General features: G+C 35.9%; 1 protein-coding gene across 4 annotated transcripts in view; it reads right to left on the bottom strand.

The window, feature by feature from the left end:
- The window catches only part of Rttn (rotatin), a 198838-nt gene that overhangs the window by 20474 nt on the left and 168044 nt on the right, over positions 1–10320 (bottom strand). The gene's annotated exons all lie outside the window — the stretch shown is intronic.

Below are 10320 nucleotides of genomic sequence, written 5' to 3'. Positions count from 1 at the left end.
AAACTCAGGCCCTTGCACTTGTCAAGGAAGTGCTTATTCCACTGAGCCGTCTCCCCAGCCCTGAAGACCTTTGTATATATATGCTGTTGTTTGCAGTACCAGGGATTGAACTTGGGACCTTGTGCTTGCCAGGCAGGCTTATGCCATCATTTACTATATTTTCGACCTTAAAGACACAAAAGAACTTTCAGAATTGTTTTAGAAATTTTCAAGAATGATGGCATAAGTGTGCTCAAAGTGAGGGAAAATATTTTTAGGGAGATTAATAGAAATGTTTTAGTACAATAATTTAAAAAGAATTGCACATTATATTTTTAGGTCACCATTTATGTAAGTTAAAAAGTTATTTCATTACAAAAAATTTCATATATATACAAAGATACAAAAACAAAAATTATATATATTGTTTCTTTTTAAAAAAAACTTTTGAGTAACAATTGTAAATACTAGACACAGAATAACATCCATGTACCTAACCACAACAGATTTTCATAGCTAACATAATTTCTTGGTATCTACTACTTTCTAGTCTAAATTTATACTTTTTCCTTTTATCTCCAGTATTCTCTTGCAATGGGTTTATTAGAACCAAGATCCAAGAAGCCCTGACACCTTGTTAGCAATTACATTTCCTAAATTGGTAACATTCTTCCTTTCCCCCATGACATGACCACCACCACAGTGTTGGTGGAGTTGGGAAATATCAGTAATAGTACCACTGTATTACTGCTACTGTTACTGAACTGTTGACTAAACCTGACCAATCATTCTACTGAATGTTTCACATTTTATATTTATGTGTCTGCTTCCTCAAAATAATATCTAATTGTCTTCTGTCTTCTGTATTTTCTATTTACTGAGTATGTCAGCTCCAAATGCTTGGCTGGATTTAGGCTCAACTTTTTGAAATACTAATTCATATGGATATATGTATAAATTTTAATTATAATTTCAAAGGGTTCATAAATTTGTCTTTTAGATCCTAGAAAATTTTATTTGCTTTATAAATATGATGTAAATTCATAACTTTTTATTTATCAGTAATTTTCAAAATGATCCAGGTTTATTGCATCATTATTAAAGCTGATCTTAAAAGTATATATTTTATATCAACTATAGAAGAGCACAATTACCTAAATGCAAGTCTACTTATAATTCCTAACTGTTCTATGCCTGGAAATGTGTTACTGAAAAAGTCTTTATAGAGGGGGCTCTTCCAAACTTATCTCATATCAACAAATCAATCTTAAAAACCTCAATTAAGCTATAATATCCAACCAGGCAAGTTCCTATACGCCACTGGCTTAGATATTAAATTCAAGGATGATTCAAGGATGTTTAGTAAAGATTATGCTCAATGACAGATAACATGAAGAGGAAGAAAAAAAAGGGAAGTACTACAGGATGATGAATATATTGGGTATATAATTATCATAGCTATCTATGGAGTAATTTTTTTATAAAATAATCCTCATCATTAATAAAAAAATCCTCTAATATACTCATCCTTATTCAAACTGCATGTTTAAGTGATTGAGAAAACCCAAATATACCCAGTTAAATACTATTAACTGTCTAGTATAGGTGGCAATGAGAAGAGGAAATGATAAGACTTCAAATAGAAAAACTATGATAATTTTGGGAGATTTTGAAATCCCACTAAAATGACAAAAATGAGATCACTCTCACAAACATACACACACACACACACACACACACACACACAATATGAGTGACAAAAATCTAGAAACTAGAAAGCAGCTGGACACATAGATGAATCCAGAATGCTAAGTGGTAAATGAGGGCAGTTAAATAGTATCCTACTACACACTGAACTGCTGAGAAATTTAATATTAAGTATGCCTGAAAACAAAAGTGAAGGACTGTTTAAAGTCTTGAAAATGCAGTTATATTCTAAGATTTTGCTCACTGACAAACAGTTTTTTCACATATAAGCTACTCTTTCATAGCTCTTGCAAAATCTTAGAAGAGAGGATAAATTGGATTCTAACTGGCGAGAGCAAGTACCTTTATAGGTAAGGGTAGTCTGAAAATAGGCAGGGTCAAGTGAAATTATATGAACTATCTTTTCACCAATTTGCTATCAAATGCGTGGCAACTGGATTTTCACCTACAGGCAAAAAATGGGAAGACTCATCTCTAAGCACTCTGACAAGTTCCAGAAGATAGGCCCTCAAAACAAACCACAAGTCTCCCTACACAGTAAAGCAGAGAGCTAACAAGCTCTACTTATAGACTCAGGGTTGCCAATTTAGCCTAAGTCTCCTAGTCTGAAAGAAAGCAGGGATGAAGATTATCAAACACCAGTGAAAAACTCTTTAAGCAGAAAATAGAGATTAAAAAAAAAAATGACAGAAAAGAGATTAGTAAGAAGGCAACAAGAGTAGAGCAAATGTTAATGCAAAGCACACAAAGTGGAGTAAATATCAATAAAGGAGTTTTAAAATATATGAATTTAAAGATGAAAAAAGGTTTGCTGAGGTCTCTGTGGCATCTCACTTCTCTGTGTGCCACTGCCTTTGATGCTTGGTTTGAAAATGTAGATCTTTGTGAAGACTCTCACTGGCAAAACAAGCACCCTGGGGGCCAGGGAGATGGCTCAGTAGAATAAATGCTTCCCTGGCAAGTGCAAGGGCCTAAATTCAATCCCCAGTTCCACCAAAAAAAGAAAAAAAAAAAAAAAAGTCACCCTTGAGGTGGAACCCAGTGACACCTCTGAGAATGTCAAAGTCAAGATCCAAGATAAGGAGGGCATATTCCCCTGACCAGCAGAGGTTGCTGGCAAGCAGCTGGAAGATGGGCATACCCTCTCTGACTAAAACATCCAGAATGAGTCCACCCTGCACATGGTGCTCCATCTGAGGGGAAGTATTTGTGCTACCCCTATCTTTTAAGCTTTCAATAAGTTCCATTGCACTTCAATAAAGTTCTTGCATTCAAATAAATAAATAAAATAAAGATGAAAAAAGCCCTCAAAAGATTGTGATACACAGAAGAGACCAAATTTTGGCACTTCATCAGAAATCAAATACTGAAAAAAATATCCTAAACATTTTCTGCAAAAGAAAAACCAATAATCATAATTATCCATGGTTACACTAGGAGTTTAAGGGAATAAATAATGCCTATTAAGTGCTGAAATTAAGTGATTTTTCAGTCAAATTCTCACTAGCATAATTATATGTAAGAACACAACGAAGACTTTCAGACATCTAGATATCAACATGACCTCTGTATGCTTTTTACACAGCTATAGGAAAACAGGTTCAACCGCTAAGATACGACACTGACCAGGAGAGCAGACATCAGGGAAATGACACAAAGCATAGCACACAGAGACTGCACAGAGTAACAAAGGGAAAAAATTGTCAGGAACAAAGTGAGTGGAGATCCAAGAGTAAACTGGAGAAACCATAAGGCAGGCCAATCCTGGACAGGTACAATGATCTAGTGAGCAGTACACTGTCCCGACCATCACTGCCAGAGCTTTGCTGAACTTAGACCCACTTCTCCCATCATTGCAGAAGGCAGGCCAATCCTGGACATCTACAGGGACCTCGTGGGTCCTGCCCTGCCCCGCCCCCCAGCCGTGGGAACTTCGCTGAATTGGGGCCCACCTCTCTCACTACCACAGAAGACAGACTGACCCTGGACAGCTACACAGACCTAGTGAGTCCTGCTATGCCACTGCCATCAACACAGGAGCTTTGCTGAGCCCAGACTCTCCCACCATTGCAAAAGACAGGCTGACACTGGACAGCTATAGAGCCCAGGGAAGACCTGTCTCCCCACCTTTGAAGAGCTGAAGCCCACCCAAACCCCACCAGTCAGGGGTGCCTATATGAGCTCTCCCACAACATTGGGAGAGGCTTGCAGAGTTTTGCCCCACCCTCAGATTCCCTCACCACCAACCCCAGTCACTGTGGCAAAAGACACACTGAACCCCACACAGAGAAGACTGGGTGAGTTTAGCCTATACCTAAACTATTGCAAAAGCTTTGCTGACACCCATCTGACCCATGTACCATCACTGCTGAGTCCAGGTAATATTGGAGCCTAAAACTGTTAAAACAAAGTAAAGGTAATCTGAGCCCTCCAACTCACCCAGAACAAATCCAGGAAACAATGACATACAAGAACTTGGAAGTCACACACCTGAAATTTCTGAAATGAAAGCAACTAAAGTAAAGAAATAAATCCATCAGGCTATAGAAGATGTTAGAACAGAAATAATCTCTTAGGTAAAAAAAAGAAATGACAACAGTCATGAAAGAATTGCTCAGCACATCTAAAGAAGACATAGATAATATTATAGGAGAATGGAAAAAAATGATGGAACCATTGAATGAGCAATACAGGAAAGAATTGGAATGCATAAAACAGATTTAACAGGCACCAGGAAATTAAGAATTCCATTGAAAGCAGGCAAAACTACTTGAACGAAACTGAAGATGTTCAGACCCTGAAGACAGCGCTGCACATAGTGAACATGAAAAGAAAGAACTCTTAAAAATTACAAGGAATGAGGACATAATACAAGAACTGCAAGATGATGCAAAGGTACATAAGACTAGTAAGTATCAACAAAAAAGCTGGAGTTAACACAAATGATCTAATTAAGACTACTTAAGGAAGTAGTAGTAGAAATTTCCCAAGCATGGGAAAATAATCTGACATTTAAATAGAGCATGTAGAACTCCAGCTAGCCATAATCAAGATAAATCTTCACCCAGACACATAACCAAGATCCCAGAAATTGAGCAAAAGAACAGAATATGAAAAGCTGTAAGAGAGAAGAAACAGATCACCTATAAAGGAAAGCCCACCAGAATCGTGGCAGATTTCTCAACAGACCATCAAACAAAGAAAAGCTTTGAGTGAGATACTTCAGGTCCTGAAAGAAAACAATTTCCAAACCAGATTGATGTACCCTGCAAAACTATCTATCACATATAATGGAGAGATAACATACTTCTATGATGAAGATTAACTGAAGAAATTCATGACCACCAAACTAACCCTACAAGGAGTAATGACATATTTTAGAAAGAGAGAGAGAGAAACAATCAAAACTTCAAGAACAACACAAAGGAACTACTAAACACAGCAAGTAAATAAAAGGAGGGGTAAAGTATGGAACCTATAGCAGAATAATAATAACATGACAAAGATAAATCATTACATATCAGTTATAACCATCAATGTAAATAGGCTGCATTCATCAATCAAAACAAGCAAGCTGGAAGATTGGATCAAGAAATAAAAGTCAACAATACACTGTTTACAAGAAACACATTTAATTCAAAAAGAAATTCGTAGACTGAGAATCAAAGGATGAAAAACAATGCTCTATGCATCAGGAACCCAGAAAAAAGCCAGGGGTAGCTATTCTAGTTGCGAACAATGTCAACGTCAAACTAAGAATGATTAAAAGAGATAAAGAAAATCTCTACACACTTGTTAGGGGAAAACTGCAAGAGGAAGAGGTAACAATTATAAATATATATGCACTCAATATAGGAGAACACAACTATATAAGACAAATTTGAACATGCATGAAAAATCAAATGAACAATAACACAATTGTAATGGGGGACTTTAACAACCCTTTGTCACAGAGATAAATCAACTAGACAAAACATTAACTAGACAAAATAACAGAACTAAATAAAACTTGTAAAGAAATGGACTTAATAGACCTTTACAAGTTTTCCACCCAACGACATCAGTATACACTTTCTTCTCAGCTGCACACAGGACATTCTCCAAACTAGACTGTACTGTACACTATCATATAGAAAATGCTTAAGTAAATGCACAGGAATTGTAATTATCTGATGCATTTTATCTGAGCATATGCAATGAAACTGCAAATTACTGACAAAAGAAGTAACAAAAACTCCACAAACATATAAATTAAATAACAACCTCCTGAACAATCAGTGAGTCATAGATGAAATTAAAGAAGAAATTAAACAATATTTACAATCAAATAAAAATGGAGATATAACTTACCAGAATCTGTGGGATGCAATGAAACCTATCTTAAGAGGGACAGTTATAACAGTAAATTCTCACATCAGGAAAATAGAACAAGCCCAAATAAACAACCTTATGCTGTACCTCAATCTCCTAGAAAAAGAAGAGCAAGTTAATCCCAAAGTCCAAAGAAGGTAGGAAATTATAAATTTCAGAACTGAAATTAATGCAATAGATACAAAGAAAACAATACAAGGAATTAAAGAGTTGGTTCTTTGAAGGAATAAGTAAAACTGATAAACCATTAGCCAACCTTACCAAAAAAAGTGAGGAAAAACTCAAATTCATGAAATAAGTAAAGAAAAGGACAAAATCACTACAAAGCATATAGAAATTCAGAAGATCAGGGCTGGCAAGATAGTTCAGCAGACTAAGTGCCTACTTAGGCAAGGAGAGGGACCAGATTCAATCCCCGGCACCACATGCCGCACGCCCCTCCTCCCATCCCAGGGTGCTGGGCCGGCCAGCAAGTCTAGGTGTGGTGGCCCATGTTTCTAATCCCAGCACTGTGGAGCTTTAAAACGGAAGATCAGGGCTGGCCAGATGCTCAGCGGATTAAAGCGTGCCTGCTTACGCACATGCAGGGAGCAGGATTTGATCCCAGCTTGCTGTGCTGGCTCTGCCACATGGGCACACTGAGACTGGGTGTGGTGGCGTGCCTGTAATTCCAGCTCTTGGGATAGTGAAAACAGGAGGATCACTACGAGTCTGATCTGTGTAGTGAGATCCTGTCCCAAGTAGATTAAAAAAAAAAAAAAAAAAAAAAAAATCAGAAGATCATCTATACCTACTTTGAAAATCTTTATTCTCACATAATGAAAAATACAGAAGAAAAGGACAGATTCCTAGATACATCTGAATTACCAAAGCTGAATCAAGAAAGTATAAAAATAATGCATAACCCAGTATCAGTGAGTGAAACTGAAAATGTACTAAAAAATCTAACAACAAACAAAAGCCTAGGTCCTGAAGCACTCAGAGATGAATTCTACAAGAAATATAGAGAGGATTTAATGCCAAGTCTTCTCAAACTTTACAATGAAACTGATGGGAAGCAATTCTCCCAAACTCATTTCTGGAGGCAAGTATTACCTTCATATCAAAACTGGAGAAAGACCCAACCAAAAAAGAGAACTTTAGGCCAATCTCCCTAATGAACATAGATGATAAAATTCTAGCAAACAGTGTAAAGCAAATTATCATGACCAAGTGAGATAATTCCAGGAATTCAGGGAAGGTAGCATATACACAAATCCATAAATGTAATATACCACATCAACAAAGCCAAAGACAAAAAAAATTACATGATCATCTCAATACATAGCGAAAAAGTTTTGACAAAATCCAATTTCCATTCATGATAAAACCCTATAAAAAGTTGGAATAGATGGTCTTTACCTCAGTCTGATAAGAGCCATCTATGACAAACCAATAGTCAACATGCCACTAAATGACAAAAACAGTGTTCACTTTAAAATTAGGAACAAGACAAAGATGTCCACTGTCTCCACTCCTATCCAATACAGTTCTGAAAATATTAGCCAGAACAACTTAACAAGAGAGAAAAATAAAAGGATTAAGTATTGGAAATGAAGAAGTGAAATTATCATTATTTGCAGATGACACGATACTCTGCATAGAAGACCCCAAAAACTCCACTAAGAGACTTGTATATTTAACAACCAAATTCAGTATCGTACCAGGATACAAAGGCAATACTCAAAAATTCAATTGCATTTCTGTAAACAAACAAGGCACAATGATAGAAATTAAAGAAACCATGCCCTCTACAATAGCATCCCAAAACAATGAAATACTTACAAATCAATCTAAGAAGTAAAACATCCATACAGTTAAAATTACAGTACTCTGAAAAAAACAGATCAAAGAGGATTTCAGAAAATGGAAAAATATTTCTTACTTGTGGATGGGAAGAACATTATGAACATTATGAACATGGCCATACTTCCAAAATTGTTACACAAATTCAATGCAATCCCAATTAAAATACTATTAGTATACCTCACAGATCTAGATAAATATTCCTAAAATTTATCTGGAACAAGAGAAGAGATCTAAAAGAGCACAAGCAATCCTGAGCAACAAAGGAAAGCCCAGAGGCATCACAATCCCTGACTTGAAATTAAAAATTAATTTATAAAGCTACTGTTGTAAAATCAGCATAGTACTGGTAAAAAAGAAACAGAGATCTGAGGATCAATGGAACAGATTAGAAGACGCAGACACAACTGCAAACACATTCAGCCAGGCTTATCTTTAACAAAGGGGCCAAACATGTTCACTGGAAGATAGCCTCCTTAATAAATGGTGCTTAGAAAACTTCAGCATGGTTTTCCATGTGCTGAAGGCTAAAAATAGACCCATGTTTATCACCACGCACTAAAGTCAAAAGAAATCAACCACAGAGTAAAAGGTAAACGCATAAATTGAGAAAAAAATTTAGCTGACTGTCCCTCAGACAAAGAAAGGACTTTTATCTAGAACATATAATTAAAAAAAACCCAAAACAAAAGGACCCCAAAATTCAAAGACACAATCCAAAAATGTGTATGTGAAATAAATACATACTTCTTAGATGAAGCATTACAAATGGCAAATAAATATATGAAAAAATGTTCAAAATATTTGGTCATTGGAGAAATGCAAATAAAATTAACATTGACCAGATAGCTTAGGGGACTAATGCGCCTGCTTAAGTAGGTGCAGGACTGGGGTTCAATCCCTAGCTTGCTGTGCTGGCTCCGCCCTAGGGGCACGCTGAGATAGTGATTGAGACTGGGCGTGGTGGCGCACACCTGTAATCCCAGAGTTTGGGAGGCTGAAAACAGGAGAATCACTAGGAGTCCGATCTGCATGGTGAAACCCTATAGACCCTGTACTAAATACATAAAAAGAAAAAAGAAAAAAAAGAATAGTTACATTTAGGGAAAACAAAAGCTAGGCAGGAAAAATAAAACTTGTTAGTAACATGGTTCAATTGTGTGTAACACTTGCATAGGTTTAACACTATACTATTTTTAATCATTCATATGATTTGTCAATATTTTTGTATATATCAATATTAAAAGGAGTGAATGATCAAAAGAAAGGAATATAAGCATGTTTGTTAGAGACAGTGAAGAAAATCTATAAAATAATTAGCTAAAGAAGGTATAAATGGTCAAAGAGGTAGGAAGGAGGAGTTCCTTACTTTGGGTAAAAACTTACAAAATTGGTGCTACAAAATGTGTGCCTGATAAAACTGATGTAAAAGTCAGCAACCAAAAACCAGCACATACCTAATAAATAGGACTAATCTATAGTAAATCCATATATCTTTCAGCATATACTGAAAAAGGTTGGAGTGAAATACTATATTTGATTTTTACTGTTTTTTTACATAGCACTTAAATTCAGACTAAACAGTGATTTGATCATCTGCACACAGAACAAGTGGACCTGGCTGGGAGTGTAGGAAGCTTTGGATAAGAGGATGAAGAAAAGCTCAGGTGACAGACCACTAGCTACTGCCTAGAAAAGAAAGAACAAACCAAACGATTCAACCAATGATAGAAAGGAAGTAAGAATTAATGAGGGGCCGGAGAGATGGCTCAGTGGAATAAGCGCTTCCCTGGCAAGCGCAAGGGCCTGAGTTCAATCCCCGGTTCCGCCAAAAAAAAAAAAAGAATTAATGAAACTTTCTTGAATTTTGTTCTTGTTTAGATTAATCTCTTCTATATATTAACTGACCTATTCTAGGTAAGGATTGGATTTTTGGTTCCTTTCTATAAGGTACTTAAACAACCAGCTTTTTAAAAATACTTCGAATATTCATCAATACAGAAGAATCTCAAGTATATAAGATATCTAGTCAACAGATTTTTTAAATTTTCAGTAAAACACATATGCAAAATGTATTTCATAAAATACGACATAAAAGCTTGTTATACCCTATCCTCAGATATCAGATCAAACAAAAGGAATAAAATTAATTCACTATATCAATTAGATACAAAGCCTTTTACAGCTAGAGATTTAATCTTGTTATCTGTATGTATTTGCAAATGAAATATGTTAAGCATTGTAAAGTAGAGAAAGTAAAACTCCATTAAGTCAAATGTGTTCAATGTATTTTTGGACCAAGAGCACCTAATAATTTCAGAGAATATTCATACTTATTTTCTCTCTCTCTCTCTCTCTCTCTCTCTCTCTCTCTCTCTCTCTCTCTCTCTCAATATTTGGTACAGGGTCTCACTATGC

This window comes from Octodon degus, unplaced genomic scaffold (genome assembly GCF_000260255.1).
Source record: "Octodon degus isolate 3935 unplaced genomic scaffold, OctDeg1.0 scaffold00289, whole genome shotgun sequence".
NCBI lineage: Eukaryota > Metazoa > Chordata > Mammalia > Rodentia > Octodontidae > Octodon > Octodon degus.
Note: the sequence above shows the minus strand (reverse complement) of the source record. Positions and strands in the feature narration are given on the sequence as shown.